Source organism: Bubalus bubalis, chromosome 20 (genome assembly GCF_019923935.1).
Source record: "Bubalus bubalis isolate 160015118507 breed Murrah chromosome 20, NDDB_SH_1, whole genome shotgun sequence".
Classification (NCBI taxonomy): domain Eukaryota; kingdom Metazoa; phylum Chordata; class Mammalia; order Artiodactyla; family Bovidae; genus Bubalus; species Bubalus bubalis.
The window spans coordinates 20,823,485-20,845,920 of record NC_059176.1 but is presented as its reverse complement, the minus strand read 5'-3'; the positions used below and the strand labels follow the sequence as shown (position 1 = coordinate 20,845,920).

Sequence of the window (22,436 nt, the reverse complement as noted above, 5' to 3'; positions counted from 1 at the left end):
CAATAAAGGAAAAGTTAAAGTCAGGAAAGAGAGGCAAGAAGGAGAAGTACTAGTAGCCTGGGTTAGGAGAGGGGAATGTTTATCAGGTGTGAACTGAAGCTTTAACTTGTGTGGGATTAGACACTTGTAGGTCCCAGCTCAAATTTTTTTGAGAGGCAAGAAAAAATAAAAAAGAAAGTTGCTCACTCGTGTCCGACTCTTTGTGATTCCCATGGACTATGTAGCCTGCCTGGCTCCTCTGTCCATGGGATTCTCCAGACAAGAATACTGGAGTGGGTTGCCCTTCCCTTCTCCAGGGGATCTTCTCAACCCAGGGATCCAACCCGGGTCTCGTGCACTGCGGGTGGATTCTTTACTATCTGAGCCACCAGGGAAGCACAAGAGACAAGAAAGGGAGATTCAAAATGGTGGTTATTAAAGACAAAACCGTCCTGTTTGGACTGTGCTGAATTCAGACTCTGCAATTAATCTGTCAACTCTTGTATGCCATAAATTACTACTATAGACTTTGTATGGGCTGCTAATTGAAGTTATCCTTTGTATGCCTGATACATTTATGGTTAGAAACCACATGGTTTTTTTTTTTTTTTTAATAGTCTTAATTGAGTGAAACCTCAGGACAGAGATGACTGGTATAATTCTTATCACACTAGGGAGCATTTAACAACTACTTTAGTGCCAATAACTATTTGAAATGAGGACTGTAAATTTTACTCCTGATTCTTTACGAATTATCACACCCCTCATGTTTTAAAGTCAGATTAATTCAGGCATTTAGTCCCCACTTTTTGAGGACATACAAAAGTAATTATCAGCCACGTTTTGGGATTTGTGTCCATATTCTTAAAACTCTCAAAAGTCCTCTAGAGTGAGCCACTGTTTCCTCTGCGGTGCAGCCCTCTCCCCAGCAGAGGTAGGCGGGGCACAGAACACTTTTGAGCCGAAAGTGTTTGCTTGTTTGGAGCAAGGGGAAGGTGTTAGTCTCTCAGTCGTGTCTGACTCCTTGCAACACCAGGGACTGTAGCTTGTCAGGCTCCTCTGTCCATGGGATTCTCCAGGCAAGAATACTGGAGCGAGTTGCCACTGCCTTTTCCAGGGGATCTTCCTGACCCTGAAATTGAACCTGGGTCTCTGGCATCGCAGGCAGATTCTTTACCATCTGAGCTACTGGGGAAGCCTGCAGCAAGGGAAGACTGCTCTAAAAAATGTTTACACAATATTTGTGTATCCTGGCTGGGGCCCTTTTATGCATTCCTGGCCTAGTAATTTTTGCCTTCTATCTGTAGTTCTGTTGGTAGAAGTGGATGGTCTGACCCACACACCCAGTTTCTTCCTCCACCTCTCTGAGGCTTCTTTCCCATGAACGCCCTTTTGGAATAGCTTTCACCTGTTCTCCCCTAGATGGGCCCTCTCTCCTGTTGTGGCTGGGGAGGTGGTGGTGTGGTGGGGGTGGGGGGTTGTTGTAGTGAAGGGATGCTGACACAACCAGCTTTTTCTTACTAATTCACTGTCACACAAGCACTGCTTCTGGAATCCTTGACAGATATAATGAATAGGTAAGAGGGAAACGAAAGTGGAGGAAAAATGATGCCAAAGAAAGTGGGAGGAACAAGAAAAGTTAAAAAAAAAAAAGTGCTAACTTAAAAGAGAAAATCAAGAGTGGTGTAGTGACATCAGAAGTTGCTTCAAATTTCTGCCTGTGGAACTGACATTTGTGGACAACCCTGCTCTGTGTTTCTGGTTTGCACAACTGAATGGAGCTAATTGAAAGGAAGTATGAATGGCGTTACTATGATTCTATAACAGGCTAAGCCTCTCACGGCTGTGTGAAATGAGTGAGCACTGCATTTTACTAAACTGTTAGCCTGCTTTGGCAGCTGTTACACTGTGATAAATGACTGTGGAATTAATTAATTGAAGAGGTTATTATACTATTAAAATTATTTCCACCAAGGAGTAATGATGAAAATTCATTGTTAGCCAACGAGTGTCCATTCGTTAATGGGTAATTTCTCTCCTAGTAGCATTGATTTTTTTTTTTTTTTTTTTTGAAACACATCTCTATTAGACCACATATTAGAGCTTTATTTGAAGAGGTGCCAATTTTTTTTAACCATTCCATTAAAAGAAGCGGTTGTAATGAAAGGAGGGTCAAGATCTCCCATTTTAAATTTGCCTTCTTTCCTTTCAGTACTGGCTCATTTTCCCTCAGTAAATTGTCAACTGATTCGGTTAGAGTTGAGCTGAATCTACCAGTTCACTGTTGTTAAGTTTCTTCATGTGTGTAGAACAATTACTTACTAAAATGTGGGCTTCAATTTTTATTGATATGAAGGCATCATCTTTCCTTCCTGTAGTTATTAGAGACGTATTCCTATTAATTGCTGTTCCATCAAGTATATTTTAAATGTTCTTGTGAGCGCAACTCTATTTCAGAATACCTGGAAATTATAGCAAGAAGACTTGGTAACCTATTTTACTTATTCTTTAATAAGGGAAATTGTGATGTGACAAGTGGAATTCTTTTTTAAATAGTGTCTCATTTATTGTCTTCATTTTAATACAATAAATAAATTCCTTTTATTCTTATAGAGCAGATTCCAATCGACACTCACTGTGAACCAACTCTCCTACTGTTTCTCATCCTGGTATCAACTTCTGAATCTTCACAAGTGGAATTCTTAAACAGCAACCCTGTGAACTCACTTTAGGCAGTTTGGACAGTGAGCCATTACCCAGCAGGAGGGGCTACACCTGAAATTAGTATCCCCCAGGACTGGTGGTCTCGTTTCCTTTGTCAGTAGGGGCTGTACCTGTATACATGGTTTCCAGGTGGTGGGCAGCTTGGTTTCCCCAGACAATGCCTATGAATAGCTGGCACCCCATAAGGTTGTTCTAGTGTTTTCTCTCTAAGAAGAGAAGTCACAGTGGGGTGGGGGTCCTTTCCCTGGAACATGAATGGATGTTGCAGTTGCATCAAAGCACCCAGTCCTCAGTCATTTCTCTGTGGGGATGATGGTAGGGTGGAGGACTGGGGTTCTTTTTAGACCCTGGTCTCCTGAGTTTCCCCAGTACAGCCTGTGTGTGCTGTAGAATGGAGGGAGCCACCTTATGGGCAGAAAAACACGGTATATTGGTTCTTAAAAATTGTGACAATAGATACTACTTCACTTTTCTGGTTTCTTGGAGAAATTTCACCTAAACAGGTCAGGTCTTTTACTCCACACCTTATTCTCTCCAGTCAGGGGTAAATGAATTATTGGGCTGGTAGGAATTGATTAATATCTATCAGTTGTTAGGAGCTAACCTATCAATAGTCTTAGATGAAAGGCATTCAGGGTTTCTTTTCCCTTGCCTCTCTACTCTGGAGGAGGAAAAAGAGTGACTTGTGTAAATGTCTTGCTCTACAGACTCAAACTTTCCAGTGGGGAGTCTGTTCCTAGGGCTGGAATTGGATGGCAGAGAGAGTTTAAGCCTAGCTAGTGCTCACACTAAACTGTTTCTTCCAACTTGGCCTTTACCAGCGACAGGCAGTTTGGACTCCCATTTACCTTGTACACTTGTCTTATTTTTCAATTGGCTGTGGACCAAGGGGAAGAGCATGGCACTGACTGGGCCCCCTTGGATTCCAGCAGCTCCAGCACCTTCTCTGGTGGGGAGCTCCCGCAGGGCTGAAGCATCGCCTCCAGTGCTGCTGTTCTGCACAGATGCTCTCTGCACTGATTTACTGTAGATGGAAGGTGGTGCTGTAGGGGGAGATTCAAATCCCAAATGTTTGAAACCGAGCATTTGGATCTGGTCAGTTTGAAGATGACACCCCACTAGAAGCATTTTCCTTCCAGGCTAAATAAACAGGCTAATAGATCTTCTTTTTGCCGTCCAAATGCTTTGCTCAGCCCCATTCGTACTGGGGCAAAGACAATCTATCTGGAAACGAATAATATTATTTGTGAAATATAGTCATAGGTATTTCATGGTCAGTTAGCTTAACTCTATCCTGACTGTTGAGGAGCTCTTAAATGGTTTCAGGAGTTTTTGTGGAGATAAAACATAATTTCAAGATGTAACCAAGCATGCAAAATCTAGCATTAAAAATGTAAGTCAGACAGAAGGAGAAATATCATATGACATCTCTTTAATAGAGAGTCTAAAAAGAAATGGTACAAATGAAATTTGTTTACGTAACAGAAAGAGACTCACAGACTTAGAGAACGAACTTCTGATTGCCGGGGGAAGAAAAAAGGGGGGACATAGGTTGGGAGTTAAATACAGCATGCTCTGCTGTATTTAAAATGGATAACCAACAAAGTCCTACTGTAAGACACAGGGAACTCTGCTCAGGGCTGTGTGGCAGCCTGGACAGGAGGGGAGTTTGGGAGAGAATGGATACATGTGTATGTATGGCTGAGTCCCTTTGCTGTTCACCTGAAACTGTCACCGCTTTGTTAATCGTCTATACTCCAATATGAAATAAAAAGTTTAAAAAAAAGCCTAAGCTGAAATTCTGTTAAACTCTAAACATGTCATAAATAAATAACTTAATTACCAAGTTGGTTTGTTGGGCAGAGAATTCAGATAGAAGAATCTTCATAGTTTCCTAAAAGATAGATTCTATTTAAGATGACTTGATCTTAGTAACAGATAGCTGCTTCAGATATAAATTCCTTGTGAGGCTAGTGACACAGCTTCTTTGTATATTGTCAGGCCTTAGTGGATAATTATCTGTTGGACTATATTCTGAGCTTTGAAAGATGTGTTTTGAAGTTAGACTGAATAAACAGGAAAACTTCTGTTTTAAAATGAGCGAAAGTGTACAATGTGTGTATGTGTGTTTTTTAAGGCTTAAGTAAATCAAAGTAGTCTCTTGGTGACCCAGAGTTCTCATTGAGTTCATTTTACTGAAATGCTTTTCATGCAAAAATAAAATCTTTTTATGACAAACTGCTGGTTTTCCTAGTAGGTGAGTTTGTTATTATATTTGAATACACTGCTAGAAATCATATTGCCTGTCTATAGGAAATATGGATAGATTAAATTTGTCCAGGTTCTCTGTAGGGGATTAAACAAATTTGAGAAAGTGATATGAGAACAGTAAGGAGAAAGAATCTCTCTCTCTCTCCTTTTCTCATTTCAGTGCCCTAGGAATTTAGTTAAGCCTTAAGACTTCTCAAGTTTGCATTACACATTATTATTTATGCCCTTTCTTTCATTTTATCTTTATTCTTCTTTGATACTCGCATTTCTTTTCTTCCTAAATATCAGCATTTTTATCCATAGCTTTACTGTGTCACATTACATTTTTCTAGACTGTGACTCCTTAAAGGAATTAGAGTGTGATTGTTGTATTCATTGAACAATGCTGCACAGCATAGTACCCAATAATTATTTATTAGCTAAATAAATGTGCTATTAGTATGTGAGTAGGTAATTTGTTATACAGAAACCTTCTTTGTCTTCTGCTTTATAATTTTATATTACAGAAGGCTATTTTGCATATATTTTAAAGCAGAAACAGCATCATCCTGATATTCTTTCCTCTTCAGCAAAATAGGTTTAATTGCAAGATATGCTTCATTGCAAAGTTCCAGTGATGATTCACTGATTTTCGTTATTGCACTGACATCTCACTGTACTTGCTCCATTGCTCACGCCATCATCACTAATGAAGAAATTCTTTCAAACAGTGGGATGGACCATGTGATTTATCTAGTCAGCCTAACTGGAGACTGTTGAATGAAAAGTAATGAGCTATTTCCTGGAAGTTTAGTAGAATCATTTTTTCCCCTTTTTACCTGGGTGTAAAATATCAATACATCTACTTATAGTACTTTTAAAGGTTCTGGATAAGTGTTTTCTATAATTTGCATGTCTTGGAAATGACTCAGCCTCATATTTATAGGATTCAAATATATCTGACAGAAATGTGGTTTATTACTTCTGAGAGGACAGAACTTCAGAGCATGGACAATGACATAAAGATACCATTTGAGTGTAGACACATGTCCAACATGGAAAGAAGGGGACACAATTATATCCATATGACACTCCCCACCTTTGTTAAGCATCCCCTAGGAGTTGGGTCTTTGCCATATAACCTTCTTTGGAAAATTTTGTCTTAGAGAATTTCATTCCTGTAACCTGTACATGGGAAGCCTCAATGATGTGAGAAAGGCTAAGGAGTATGTCTGCTCTTTGAGTTAAGAGCAAGCTTGTTTACAAGTGTTTTCAAATATATAATTATCAGAAATGATGGACTTCTGTCACGTTGACTCCTTTTCTGTGCCTCCTCACGAACACATCCAGGAGTATTCCTTCCTAGTTTAGGGAAGGTATAATTTCACTGTGGGAAGAAACATTTTGACATTTTAATAAATACTATTATTAGAAAACTGACATTTTGGTTTATAAATAAACTTGGGGTTTCCAAGGATATGATTTAACTGAAAAACACTGTTTTCGAGCTTTTGTCAGGAAAACATGTTGAGAAAATGCCAGGTACATAAATTTCTGGGTGCTTTCCTCATTAAGTACATTTTATTATCACCACGTTGTGCTCTGACCTGCCTCTAAGCATTTCTGCTCATTCCCAAGGCCTGAAAAGCACGCTATACAGGGGCTGCAGCTGGGCCAAGAGCCTTTGAGTCTTAAGATGCCTCTATGGAGCAGTGCATAGCCAGGTAGGTCGTTCATAGTCACGCAGAAGTGCTGAGTGGTTTCCTTTTATGTATGTACAGTATGGGGCATTGCTATTCTTTACCTGGAGTTTATAACTCTGCTGTATCACAATAATTTTTTAGTTAAGGGATATTTGGAAGCGTTTTATTTTAAAAAGCTTGGTCACTGTAATCAATAAAGAATTAATTTAGTAGTGCAATTCCTTTAAAAATACATGAAATTTTTCGGTGTGAAATTTACATTTCCTTTGTGGAAGCACTGTTTTCCAGTAAATGTAGTCAATAAGTTTATCTCTGAAGGCACAAATGTGTGCATAAGAGCCTTGAAACATCTGGTGAAGTGGTTTCTTTGAGAAAAGCCAAAATATAGTGCTTTGAGGCTAGTCAACTATAAGAAATCTCCTTTTGATATGAAATTAAAGTGTTTTTATTATTACAGGGAAAAAAAAATCCCTTTCAAATTTTGAGTACCCAGTATCTCTTTAAAAAAAACTTTTTGCAAATTAAAAAATAAAACATAACAATGTTACAGTTATCAAAAACTCTATGAAAATATTAGGGATTATGTATAATCTAAACTAATAAACGTGACAGATTAAATGTTAACCCAGAAGACTCTTTTATATTTCACAAGATTAGAGACAAAATATGAGGTTTTTAAAAAATTGATAGTCATGTAAAGAAATATTTAAAAATAGTCATTAATATTACATAGTAAATATGAATTTTGTCAACATATGTTAAGTATATATTTAATAAATAGCTGTTAGTATCTAAAATATCTCCCTTCAAATTTTATAAGGATAAACTCTTCAGGGGCAGGATTAAATTATGGATAAGTGAGTTTTTGCGCCAGCAAGTGAACTATGATGCAAAAAGTCCTCTTCGCTCCTTCCTTTCTCTTGTTCCTTCTGCCCTTTCTTCTGCCTTTTCCCTTTTCCATTTTTTCCCTTCCTCCTGTTTTCTCTTTCCCTTTTTCCTTTTCCCCCTCACATTTGGTATCAATGATTATTCACTGGGGATACACAGGTGAAAAGATAATGTTTCTGTCTTTCTGGAACTTGTGATTCAATGAGAAAGTACTAATCAGGCATCCATTAATCAATGTGATAAGTAACATAATAGTACATGGAAATCATGGAGAAGAGACAGTGAAGAGTGTTAAGAGTGTTCTCATATTTAGGGTAACACAATCTGAAGCTAGAATACTTTGAAAGAAGGGAGAGAACTTGTTAAGGATTTGGGGAGGAAGATAGGGGTTTTGAGAAAAGGGGGCATCATATGTAAAAATTTGAAAGGGTGAGATAGTGTAACTTTGAGCCCTTCTCTTGGGTTTCAAATACAGATAGCAGAGTTTGGGATACTAGTCTGAGTAGGTAGGCATGGGTTATATTTTAAAGGCCTTTTGTTTAGAAAGGGATTTATACTTTATTATACAGAGGTCAGCATACTTAGCCAGCAATAAGCCAGGTAGTACATAGTTTTGGTTTTGTGGGCCATTTAGTCTCTACAACAGGGACAACTTGTCTTTGTAATGATAAAACAGCATGGACAATATGTGAACAAACAGGGATGCATTCTAAAAACCTTATGGATGCTGAAATCTGAAGTTTAAATAATTTCTGCATGTCATGAAATTTCTTTTTTCTAAACATTAAAAATGTAAAAACTATTCTCAGCTCACAGATTGTACAAATCGGAGTCTAGTTCAGATCTGACACACAGGCTGTAGTATGCTGACCCCTCCTACAGGAGATGATGAAATTTACTGAAGAATTTCATTCAGGATGGATGTATGATCCTAGTGGTGTTCTAGAAAGTTTTCTCCAGTATGGCATGTCTAAAGTCAAACTCTGAGGAATCATAAGGGAAGTTGCTCTGTGTAGAATGGGTCCCAAGAGCCAGTAATCTTAGGAAGTACTCCAATTTGTATCTTTTTCTTAGAGATTCACAAAGCACATTAGTATGGTAAAGACACTGATAAGGGGTGCAGCGAACAACTTGTTTATGTTGTTAACTTGATGGTCACTACCCTGATGGAAACTTCTTTGGAACGTGACTTAGGACATGTTATTTTAATGGAAATTAATAGAGAAGTGAAGTGAAGATCATTAGGAGCAATGAAGCAGAAATCCATTGCAAAATTTCCTGAAAAAATATTGAGGGAACAAAGCAGGGAGTAATGGTAGAATGTACAAACTTCATTATTATCAAAGAAACACAAAATCTAGATGAGAAAAGGGGGACAATCAAATATTTTTGTATAAAAATGGGAAAATAAACACATAGTCTTTATATATGTGTGTGTGGCTTCTTAAACACAGTATATAAAAACAGCACACTTAGAAAATAAAAACTAATGAAGAGTGAAGGAATAATTGAGGACTTAAGTTGAGCTCCTGGTTTTCTATTTTATCTACCAAGTGCAGTGGGGTAGAGCCTGTAATGCTCAAATGGTCAAAGGAAGATGATTGAGGATCACCTCAATAACATTCCAACATACAACAAAGAGAACTGAAAGATGATTTGAAACAAAACAAAACAAAACAAAACTAAATTACTTTCTAAGACTGTCATCAGAGTTCTTGGTTGCTAATAATAGAAATTGGATAATTTAGGTTGAAAAGAGACTTACTAGAAGTGTGTTAGCTCGCAGATTCAATACAAAGATAAGAGAGCCTGGCTTAGAAAACAAGCAGTGAGAGCAAACAGCAGAAGCCACAGTCTGGGTTGCCTCGTGGGACCAATTTCTAAACTTGTCTGGTGTCTTCACATTCTTCTCTCAAGATCCAAAGTCTTGAGGAAGAATATCAGATACCTGAGTAGCTAGCCTACTTGCCATGCTTTTGTTCTGTATCTCAGGGCTAGGATACTACCTCCTTCCTTAAGCTCTCATGTTGGAGGTGGGATACTCTATCCCGCCAGTCGTATAACCAGCTGAGAGTTCTCCACAGATAGGCAAGGTGTTTGTGCTGCCTCTCCCCAGATGACAAACATCTGCCTCAAAACAAAGAAAGGGAATTATCTGTGAACATATCTGAAATCTGAAGTATATCATTCTCATTATTATACAGACTAACTGTACTAGCTGGGTCACAGCACTTATTTACAGGATAAGTAAGCTAATATGAAAAATTAAATGTCCAGATAAAAATGTGACTTGGTAAAACGTGAGCCTTTGGGACACAGTAGAATTAAAACAGTTTGGTTTTAATGAATATGGTTCAGTGATTTTCTCAAATACCAGAGAATCAAAGAGTAACTATCTAAAATCTAATGATTTCAATAAAATTTCCTGAAAGAACCTAAGAATTAAGATTAAACTAAGGGCTATATGATTTCCTGTGGATTAAAAAAAATCTAATGATATAAAACAAACATCATTGTGTTCTAGGAATTTAGGAACTTTGACAAAATATTGATGTTACTGAGATATTTTGAAACTATTTGTGTGCCTTCATTTAGTTCTGATATTGTTTAACACTAATGTATTAAGTTTCACCCTGTTTACTGTAAGTTGTAAGTTAATATCATCATTGCTTGTTGAGTTTTTCTTCTGGGATTTTGGAAGAAAATTTGAGTACAAACTACCAAAATTAGTAAAAAAAAAAAAAAAAAAGGTATCTGAAAATGAAAATGTTATAGATGACTGAGCTATCTTGTTTGGAGATTTATTTCAAGATATAATAACTAAAGATTCAAAACAGTAATTTTTTTGCCCTTAACTTTGGCAATAACTGTTAGCCTCTGTTTGTTTCTAAACAAAATTACAGAGGTGGGTGGGTAAGTTAAACCTTGTAGTAGAAATAAAGACAGAATTGTTTCAGAGAAGTGTTTCTTTGCCCACTTAACCCTGGCATGACAGTGAACGTGAACATCGCTCAGTCGTGTCCGACTTTTTGCGAGCCTATGGACTTTATAGTCTGTGGAATTCTCCAAGCTAGAATACTGGAGTGGATAGCCTTTCCCCTCTCCAGGGGATCTTCCCAACCCAGGGATTGAACCCAGGTCTCCCAAACTGCTGGCAGATTCTTTACCAGATGAGCCACAAGGGAAGCCCAAGAATACTGGAGTGGGTAGCCTATCCCTTTTCCAGCGGATCTTCCCCACCCAGGAATTGAACTGGGTCTCCTGCATTGCAGGCTGATTCTTTACCAACTGAGCTATCAGGGAAGCAGATTAGTGATATGTGAAGTGGCTAATTTAGCACCTGCAAGCTTAGCTGCACTCCAACGCAGGAACCGTTATCCTGGTTCATCAGCCTCTGGTGAACATGCACATCTGTTCCCCACCTCATCTCTAATGCACAACAGTTTAGTGGTTTGATATCTAGAAACCCTGTGGAACAGAACTTACAAGTAATTTTCATGAGGGTACATTGATATGCCTGTTTACTTTTAAGATACATTACAGCCAAATGCTTGGTTGTCATCCTGACTCATCAGCTGATTGGCTCCAGCAGTGAAAAAAGAGCACAAGTTGGTCAAACTTCTGAAAGGGTTTCATGCTATCCTCTAATAGATGAGCTAAAGGAAGACTATAGAAATTTGTGAAAAATGTATTCTAATGAAGACATCTTCACATTATTTATATAGATGATGATAGCTTTAGAGACAGTAAGTACATATTTCTAGGGTTAAGATTTCTTTATTGGTTTTTAAAAATATTTTTAAAGCTGGAAGATAATTGCCTTACAATGTTGTGTTGGTTTCTGCCACACAACAGTGTGAATCAGCCATAAATATAGGTTTGTCCCCTCCCTCTTGAACCTCTCTTTCACCCTATCCCACCCATCTAGGTTGTCAGAGCACTGGGTGGGTTGAGCTCCCTGTGTTATACAGCAATTTCCGACTAGCTAGCTATTTTACACATGGTAATGTATGTTTCAATGGTACTATCTCAATTCATCCACCCTTCTTCCCCCACTGTGTCCACAAGTCTGTTACCTGTGTCTGTGTCTCTATTCCTGCCCTGCAAATAGGTTCATCGGTACCCTTTTCCAGATTCTACTCCTGTTGCTGTTGCTAAGTCGCTTCAGTTGTGTCCGACTCTGCACGACCCCACAGATGGCAGCCCACCAGGCTCCCCCGTCCTTGGGATTCTCCAGGCAAGAACACTGGAATGGGTTGCCATTTCCTTCTCCAATGCATGAAAGGGAAAAGTGAAAGTGAAGTTGCTCAGTCATGTCTGACTCCTAGCAACCCCATGGACTGCAGCCCACCAGGCTCCTCCGTCCATGGGATTTTCCAGGCAAGAGTACTGGAGTGGGGTGCCATTGCCTTTCTAGATTCCATACATATGTGTTAATATACAATATTTGTTTTCTTCTATTTACCTCACTCTGTATTAGAGTTACACTTTAAGTCACATGAACATTTATCAAGCATCCAGTATTTGCAGGGCATGTTTCTGAGTATAAATGGAAGATTGATGAGAATTAGTAGACAGAGACCTTGTTTCTACTGTTGCCCCATCTTTTGGCTGCATTTTCACCCAGTATAATCCTTGGATTTCCCTTTTCCCACCATGCTTACTCCCCTCTGCTATTCTGCTGTTTTTGTGCTTTAGAGAAACAGGAAGGAAGTAATACAAATAATTAACAAGGGAGAAATGACAAACGTTCCAGGATTTTTCAAAGGCCTTACAAATCCATTAGAAAAGAGCAACTAGAAATCTTATTGAATGGCTACTCTTTATTTTTATTTGAGTGAGAGGACTAAATAACTCTTATTCCCTTTTCTCTTATGGTCAGTACCACTGGGGATCCAGGGAGGGAGAGGAGATGAGCTTTGCTTGCAACACAGAATTAAGCAAATTAGTAAGGGGTCCATTTTCATCAAGGGGACAGTTTTCCTTTGTGAGGACTCCTAGACTGTGTGCCTTTATTCCTATGCTTCACACAGAATTAACAGTTTTGAGAAGTTGCTCATAGGACCTTCCTGGCAGATTATATTAGTACCTTTGCCTTCTTCAATGCACTTGACTCCAAGTAGCTTTGTCTGGATTTAAAAATTGAATACACATTTTTAGGATTGAGATTCAGTAAGAAAATGTAAATTAAAAGCATGCTATGACTTTAAAAAGTGTACTTTGATTTCTGAACCCATTCTAGGAGGAGGAGTATTATACCACTGTATCACAGTGTATCAGAGGGTGTATCAGATACACCCTCTGTATCAGAGGCACTGGAGGGAATATAGTTTTGCTATAGTCAAGTAGTGAGATGAATGGCACTCCTGTAGGCATGTTTTTCAAATGCTCATCAAGCAAAAATATGATGTTTATAGATAATGATCATGGGTTCAATCCCTAGGTTGGGAAGATCCCCTGGAGGAGGAAATGGCAACCCACTCCAGTATTCTTGCCTGGAAAATCCCATGGACAGAGGAGTCTGGTGTGCTACACACCAGAGGGTCACAAAGAATCAGACATGACTGAACGATTGAGCTCATATGCATAGCTAATAACAGGTCTGGAAAATTCTTTAAAGATGGCATCTATTAATATATGAATTAAAATTAACTGTCTATCATTTCATTACATAAAAAGACTGAACGTGTTTTCCCAACATTAGCTATTATACTTAAAGCAGTTTGACTCAGTATATTGGTTAGCTGCATACGGCACACTCTGGCCAGCATTGGGCAGGGCACCACTGAGAGACGGGCTGACATTGTCCAGATGAATGATCCTCTGGCCTCACATATATGCAACCTCATGTTGTGCTCTGGGGTCATTTATATTTTTAAGAATGTTTTGTGCCTCCCAGAGCAGTGTGGGTAGGTCAATCTAGAAGATGCTCAAATTTAATGCAGTGCCAACTCACTTTGATTTTTCTGCTCCTTCTTGAAAAAAGGATAAACGATTCTAAGTGATGTTGAGTTTGGTTATTACGTAATTATTTGGAATGAATTACTTAACTGTATAAATAAAATAAATGGCCACTTCTATCGTGTAAATCATTGTTACTATTACTTTGGTTCACTAAGGTACTTGCATTCAAATGACCCATCAGTCAGTTCAGTTCAGTCGCTCAGTCATGTCCGACTCTGCAACCCCATGAATCACAGCACGCCAGGCCTCCCTGTCCATCACCAACTCCTGGAGTTCACTCAGACTCACGTCCATTGAGTCGGTGATGCCATTCAACCATCTCATCCTCTGTCGTCCCCTTCTCCTCCTGCCCCCAATCCCTCCCAGCATCAGGGTCTTTTCTAATGAGTCAACTCTTCACTTGAGGTGGCCAAAGTATTGGAGTTTCAGCTTCAACATCAGTCCTTCCAATGAACACCCAGGACTGATCTCCTTTAGGATGGACTGGTTGGATCTCCTTGCAGTCCAAGGGACTCTCAAGAGTCTTCTCCAACACCACAGTTCAAAAGCATCAATTCTTCAGCGCTCAGCTTTCTTCACAGTCCAACTCTCACATCCATACATGACCACTGGAAAAACCATAGCCTTGACTAGATGGACCTTTGTTGGCAAACTAATATCTCTGCTTTTCAATATGCTATTTAAGTTGGTCATAACTTTCCTTCTAAGGAGTAAGCGTCTTTTAATTTCATGGCTGCAATCACCATCTGTAGCCCTAACTATTGTTAGTCTGGGTCACTTGACTTTTTCTGAAATGAGATGGACTATGAATAATTACTGTTTCCTGTGTGCTTGGGAAATTACTAATACAAATTCTTCAAAAGTGAGTTTTATCATTTACAAAGTGGGAATGACAATAACATCCTACCTCCTGGAATTTGTGATGAGAACGTCATAAAGTAACAAATGTTCTGCAAACTCTAAGTAAAACTAAAGTACAAAGTGTATGGTGGGTGGTCCTCACATCTTTGCCTTTGTTGGGTTCTTCAAGAAACAGATACCGAGGTAGTGATTTGTGGGCAGTGCTTTTGACAACAGGTTCTATGAGAGAAGGAAAAGGCCAGGATTGAGAGGAGGAAGAAATTGAACAATGATACAGTTGCAGACAAGGCTTTAGCCAGCTGTAAGGGGGCAGTGAATTTCTTTCAGAGTCCCAAAATGAGGCAAGGGGGCCAGACTTCTGAACCTCTGAATCAATATGGTTTGATGTGGGCTGCCCTTGGATGAAACAGTTCCTGTAGATGGGTAGATGAGAATTCCTAGGGAAGGATTCATCTGTGGACCCTCCATGGGAAACACTACCAGTTGCTGGGGAAATGACTGACTGGGTCCTGCAGGGAGTATATTGGTGGTGTGCCCTAGCATCCATCCTGGTGCACCACTCAAATTCCATCTGATCCATATCTTAAGTTCCCCCATTGAAGAACAGCTTCTCCAGAGTTCTCATTGGTCTCTTTTACTGGGGAGAAGTTGACAAAAGAAGTTCAGAGATGTACTCTGTAGCCTCAGCTACTGCAGCTGGTCTCAGGACTATGCAAACAAACAGACAAAACAAAGCAAACCCCCCCAAATCCTACCATACCCAAATCATCCTTTTCCACTAGTCATTCTAGACTCTTTTGTATCTTCAGCTAACACCTCTACTGGCCAGTTGGTTTACACTGTAAAGTCACCCAGTCCATTGCTGGGGATTGTTTTCTCAGAGTGCTTTCTTAACTTGTCCATTTACTGTCAAAATTGGGCAAGAGAGTCCTGACAGGCATCCCAGTGGATTGCTGCATACCAAATGTGTTCTTCTCTGCTTCTATTCTGCAACTAGCCTTGATGATCAGAATAACTTATCCCACCAGGATGGTGACTCCTTTCCTTGCCTCTTGGTCTTTTGGCACAAGAAACCCCAAAGACTGGGCAGAATGTGTGGCTTAAAATTTAACAGAGCTCATGTTCTATTCCCTGGTGGAAGCAAGACGTATAAATCCAGAATCTGAAGTCGTAGCACAGGAAGCACACGTATTTCCTACAGTAAGTCCCCAGGAATGATGGTAAGTGGGTCTCTTCTGCTTTTATCCATTGTTCCTCTGACCATGTTTTCTAAGAGCTGGGAACACAGCACCATTGTTGTTCAGCTGCTAAGTCGTGTCTGACTCTTCACGACCCCATGGGATGTGATGGGACTGGGTGCCATGATCTTAGTTTTTTGAATGCTGAGTTTAAGCCAGCTTTTTCACAGGGCTATAGCAGCCATTTTTTAATGGTACACTTGTATCTTGGATGATGGATCCATGTCTTATAGGATATCATCTCTAAGATGGTACCACAGGTACTCCTTCAAAAGGTTCTTTCATTGTATTATTAAGCAGCAATCTCTGGGTGGTTTAGTATATGATAGGGTCAGTGGCTATCCTGGCCACATGTCCACTGCCTCCCTTCTTTATCCATAAAGTGGTCTGAGGTGGTTAAATGCATAAAGTGTCAGTGAACCGGACTAGAAACCCTAGATCACTATGGTAGGAGATCGAACAGGTTCAGAGAAAGCAGGCATGCCACTGTGAAGGTACTACATAGAGTGAAAAAAGTCACCACTCAAGGATATTTGAGCAAGAAGCCCCAGAAGACACTGTTCACCAAAGCAATCAGGAATATTCTGTTGAGAAGGGTACTAGCATTACTTGGAAGCTTTCTTCTCTCTGTGGGTCAGAGCTATTGATAGGCAATGCTGTTGATAGAACTTGGCTTCTTGGTGACAGTGGGGATAATAGGATCCTGAAATAAGAGACTAAGTAAATGGCAGTTGCTTTGGTGTGGCTATGGATGCAAATTTGTCTCAGGGAGGAGGACATGACCTTGGGCAAGGAAGCATCTTTTGGCTAAGGATAATGACCAGGTAAAGACTTGGCTGTGAGCTGTAAATAGTCAACAGGTGAAATCTCAGCATTTGGGTAAATAAATGCATTGAATATGAAGGTTGAGGGAACTGTGCAGCTCAGCATAGCCTTCAAAAGCAGGTAGACAATACCACTTAATCATTTTTAAGTAAAATGTGATAATGGAACAGCTAGTACATAGGCAGCATAGATTAGTGTCAAGATAAGCACATCTAAAATAATAAATTCTTGTGTTGCCTCTTGAAAATCCAATTAAAGCCCAAACCAAGCTTATTTTTGTGCAATTTAAGTGGCAAAATGCTAAAGTTTTAAATACTTAAATGAAAGTTATTGAAAAATATAACCACTGACCAGAGAGTTTACCTGTACACCATGTTGGAGAACAATGGTTAAATGGTTAAAATGAGTCTAAACCAACTGACTGCAATGTGGAACATGGTTTAAGAGAGGTTTGCAGAGAGGTTAGGTAAGAAAAAAAATCAATCAGTCCAAAGGGATATACAGACTAGCCATTTTCTATTAAATTCCGTGAAATACAAACATAAGCAACGCTTGCTTATTTCTCCTTTCATGAATTAGAGGGGAAGCAGTATGATGAGTAGATAGGCCGGAGAACAGATTGCTTGCAGGACATTTGGTAAGGTGACATTTGATTTTTAAGAAGTCAATGGTTTTCATTATTATAGATATTGTTAATTAAATGTTTTCTGGGACAAATAGTTTTTTTGCCTGCCAGTGTTTTGAACGGCTAGCATTTCTTCAGACTAGTGCATGTCATCTGAATATTCTTGTTTGCCAAATTTTTGCTATCACTAAGAAAGGATTATTGTTTATCTCTGCCCTGGGTTTTCTAAAATTAGCGTCTCCCTTAATTGAAGTTCAATGATAAAGTACTGTGAGCAAAATATAGTCTTATAGCAACAAGATGCTGGTGTTAACTTGAAACGGGATTTAATTCCAAATAGTTGGAAGTATTTTGCCTCTGACAGCATACTCTCTGACTCAAGTCATCACATTTTTGTGCCATTGATTTATTCATTCAACAAATATTGAAATATGAAACACTAGAGATGTGCCTGGCAGTCTTTTTTTTTTTACTAGCATTTGACTTAAAATGAACAAAATTTGAAAACCTTAGCACAGATGATTCCATTTTACAACTTTAGAAGCACATATATTCCTCCAAAGATTCTGGTTCAGGGAGCAAACTTTTGACAGTCTTCTCTAATTTGATGTTTCTTTGAGGGTTCTGACATTGTCTCATAGCTCTTGTTTAATACTGACATGGTGCTTTTAATTACAGGAGAAGCCACAGGCAAGGAAATGTAATTATAATAAAATGAATTACAGATCCCTTACTATTTCACCTTTTGCTGCCTCGTGAAGATTGTGTAGTCTCACTATCAAAGCATCTGATGCTTATTTCTAACCTCCCTATTTGAATGAGGTGAGGATAAAATCTGATTGCAAAATTACCTGTTGTGCTATCACAAGCTGAATCTTTGAGACTGACATTCAGTATGTGAGATGGAGTGTGATGTGTTACCCTGCTTACTTCAAGGTGCAGCCACCTGCAGAGAAAGAACTGCCTGTATGGCTTTTAAAGTACTATAGTCTTCCTTTTTTTCCCCTCATAGTTTAAGAAAATTTGAGAAGAAAGATATAAATGCTTATATTGTTCAGTTGCTCAGTCATGTCCAACTCTTTGCCACCTCATGGACTGCAGCATGCCAGGCTTTCCTGTCCTTCACCATCTTCCAGAGTCTGTTCAAATTTGTGTCCATTGAGTTAGTGATGCTGTCTCACCATCTCATCCTCTGCCGCCCTTTTCTCCTTTTGCCTTCAGTCTTTCCCAGCATCAGGATCTTATCCAATGAGCAAGCTCTTTGCATCAGATGATCAAAGTATTGGAGCTTTGGCATCAGTCCTTTCAATTAATCCTCAGGGTTTATACATTTTTGTATATAGTTTTGAGTATATTTACTTATTCCAGCAATTAAGTGATTTAGAAATTAGCAGTTAAATTCATATTTGAGTGCTACAACATAATTATTATCAATGTTTGTGTGAAGTTCCACTGAATAGACCACTTGGACAAAATTGACAGTTAAAGGACTACTACTTAAAATTTTCTTACTATAAAGAGCTTTGCCCATTGTGAAAATGGTTGCCTCTCGGATGAGGGAGTTCTGGAAGTGATGCAACTTCTTACCTTCTTTAGACAGTTCTCATTTGGCAGGTTTTGGTGAGTGGATTTAGGCATATATTGAAGTTAATTAACTGCCAATTTACTTAATAGAACAATTTGTTCTCCTGATTATTCTGTAGTCACTAATCCATTCTTGAAGGATTAAATCTCATTATCTCATTTTTTTGGAGAAGCTGTTTAAAAGGTCTTGTCTTTGCAAGGACATTGAAATATTCATATACTTACAGCACGTTTTAGCGTTTTACTTGCTCAACTTGAGACACATTTACTTGTGGAGTTATAATATATCAAAAACAAGGTCAGAAGCCTTAAGATGAGAGGAAACTCAGAAAGTAGGTGATGTTTCTCAACTGATGAAATGACAAATCTCACTCACTGAAGAGTCACTGTCTGGGGAAAAAGTAAGGGAGGCAGGCAAGATGTAAGATTTTTTTTTTTTAATCAAAAAGAGAATAGCAGCAATTAGAGTAGAAAAGGAAAGATGATCTCTGGGGAGAATGGGAGGTAAAGGGTAAGAAGCTGGAAAGGAAGAAGAGGAGAACCACTACCAGAGAATAATTACAAAAGCACTATTTATTTCTGTAGATTTGAATCTTTTTGTTAGCTTACCTCCTAAAATAATTAAAAAAAAAAAAAAAAAAAAGACAAACCAAAACAAGAAACTATGTACTCTAGCATTCCAATTTAGGTTGAAGCCTAAATTTGTCATCATAATTTTACATAGCTGTGAATAATGTAATTTCCAAATTTTGTAAATGTTGACAATTCAGATTATCAATTCAAACTCAAAATTTACATGTGTCCAATGCATGTTCCCTGGTAGCTCAGCTGGTAAAGAATCCACCTTCAATGCAGGAGACCCTGATTTGATTCCTGGGTTGGAAAGATCCACTGGAGCAGGGATAGGCTACCCATGCCAGTATTCTTGGGCTTTCTTTGTGGTTCAGTTGGTAAAGAATCCACCTGCAATGTGGAAGACCTGGGTTCGATCCATGGGTTGGGAAGATCCCTTGGAGAAGCGAACAGCTACCCACTCCAGTATTCTGACCTGGAGAATCCCATGGATTGTATAGTTCCATGGGGTCACAAAGAGTTGGACATGACTGAGCAACTTTCATAATGCATGTTTTTTGAGCATATACAAAAACTTTTTAACTGTGGTGTTGGAGAAGACTCTTGGCAGTCCCTTGGAGAGCAAGGAGATCAAACCAGTCAGTCCTAAAGGAAATCAGTCCTGAATATTCACTGGAAGGACTGATGCTGAAGCTGAAGCTCTAATACTTTGGCCACCTGATGTGAAGAGCTGACTCATTAGAAAAGATCCTGATGCTGGGAAAGATTGAAGGTAGGAGGAGAAGGGGATGACAGAGAATGAGATGGTTAGATGGCATTACCGACTTAATGAACATGAGTTTAAGCAAGCTCTGGGAGATGGTGATGGACAGGGAGGCCTGGCGTACTGCAGTCCATGGGATCACAAAGAGTCAGATATGACTGAGTGACTAAACAGCAAAGAACTAATTAGAAAAATTAACTCACTAAAAAATGCATTTCCAATGAAAATTTTTGTATAACATTTACCAAATTTGTTATTTATTTGTGCTGCTTTGATCAGTTGGGAAACTGGGTCTTGTTCTGATGGGCGGGGCCATGCCCAGTAAATGTTTAATCCCATTTTGTTGATGGGTGCAGCTGTGTTCCCTCTTTGTTTCACCTGAGGCCCAACTACAGAAAACTAAGATCATGGCATCTGGTCCCATCATTTCATGGCAAATAGATGGGGAAACAATGGAAACAGTGACAGACTTTATTTTCTTGGGCTCCAAAATCATTGCAGATGGTGACTTCAGCCTTGAAATCAAAAGACACTTGTTCCTTGGAAGAAAAGCTATGACCCTTCTAGACAGCATATTTAAAAGCAGAGATATTACTTTGCCAACAAAAGTCCATAGGGTCAAATCTATGGTTTTTCCAGTAGTCATATATGGATGTGAGAATTGGACTATAAAGAAAGCTGAGTGCCGAAGAACTGATGCTTTTGAACTGTGGTGTTGGAGAAGACTCTTGAGAGTCCCTTGGACTGCAAGGAGATCCAACCGGTCCATCCTAAAGGAAATAAGTCTTGAATATTCATTGAAAGGACTGATGCTGAAGTGGAAATTCCAATATTTTGGCCACCTGATGCAAGGAACTGATCATTGGAAAAGACCCTGATGCTGGGAAAGATTGAAGGCAGGAGGAGAAGGTGATGACAGAGGATGAGATGGTTGGATGGCATCACCAACTTGATAGATGTGAGTTTGAGTAAGCTCTGGGAGTTGGTCATGGACAGGGAGGCCTGGCTTGCTGCAGTCCATGGAGTTGCAAAGAGTTGGACACGACTGAGCGACAGAATGGAACAGATCAGTTGGGAACTCACAATTTATTGGTGACTTCATTATGAAAAAGAAAATTTAGCATTTACCATCCTATTGCCACTGAATTAATTTCAACTTATACAAATATATTTCTTGGAGAAAATTATTGAGTAATGAATGAAAGACTTTCAAGCACAAAATAAATTATCTTTGGAAAGAAACTCTGGGAGAAATGAAATACAAGTTCAAAAGAGGAAAATAAATGAAAAAAAATTAGACTTAAAGTAAAAGTGAATATTTATGCATTTAAAGTTATAGTTTATTGATAAGTTATTATGTTTAAATTTCTTTGTTCAGTCATTCAGCCATGTGTGACTGTTTGTGACCTCATGAACTGTAGCACACCAGTATTCCCTTTCCATCACCAACTCCTGGAGTTTGCTTAAACTCATGTTCATTGAGTTGGTTATGCCATCCAACCATCTCATCCTCTGTCAACCCCTTCTCCTCCTGCCTTCAATCTTTCCCAGCAGTAGGGTCTTTTCTAATAAGTTGACTCTTTGCATCAGGTGGTCAAAGTGTTGGAGTTTAAGCATCAGTCCTTCCAATGATTATTCAGGATTGATTTCCTTTAGGATGGACTGGTTTGATCTCCTTGCAGTCCAAGGGACTCTCAAGAGTCTTTTCCAACACCACAGTTAAAAAGCATCAATTCCGCCACAGGTATACATGTGTTCCCCATCCACATGTATACCTGTGGTGGATTCATTTTGATATTTGGCAAAACTAATACAATTATGTAAAGTTTAAAAATAAAATTAAATTAAAAAAAATGTTAATGGTGAATCTGGGTGACGTGTATACATTAAAAAAAAAAAAAAGCATCAATTCTTTGGTGCTCAGCTTTCTTTATAGTCCAACTCTCACAGCCACACATGACTACTGGAAAAACCATAGATTTGACCCTATGGACCTTTGCTGGCAAAGTAATGTCTCTGCTTTTTAATAAGCTGTCTAGGTCTTATATCTGAATAAATATTACTGCTAAAAGAAGAAACACTAGCATATATTTTTCTGTGGATGTGACAGCTGAGAACCCAGTTCATATAATAAATAAATTGGAATAGAGTTGTTATAACAATAAGTGTTATTTACTTCTTATTCCTAAACTCACTCTCCTCTGTTGCCCTGTGGGTTGCATTCAGAAAAGTGCATTTTCTAGCCCCATCTGCCTGCTGGATTCCAGAGGGAGACTAAAAGTCAGGAAGAGGGAAAAGGGTAATTCCTTCCTGTTTTCTCTGTACTTTCAGTGATTCACCAACTGCAGTGAATCGCTGCAGTTATTGGTTATTTCTTTCGGTTCTCTCAGAAGCAGCCCTGCAGTACCCTTCTCCTTAGAGATACCGCAGTGGTGGCAGGGTACCCCTTCTTCCTCGAA

The 22,436-nt window shown here is 39.0% G+C and overlaps 1 long non-coding RNA gene across 1 annotated transcript in view; it reads left to right on the top strand.

Moving 5' to 3' along the window:
* Positions 1-22,436, top strand: part of LOC123330700 — a 186,052-nt gene that overhangs the window by 182 nt on the left and 163,434 nt on the right. The window lies entirely within an intron of this gene.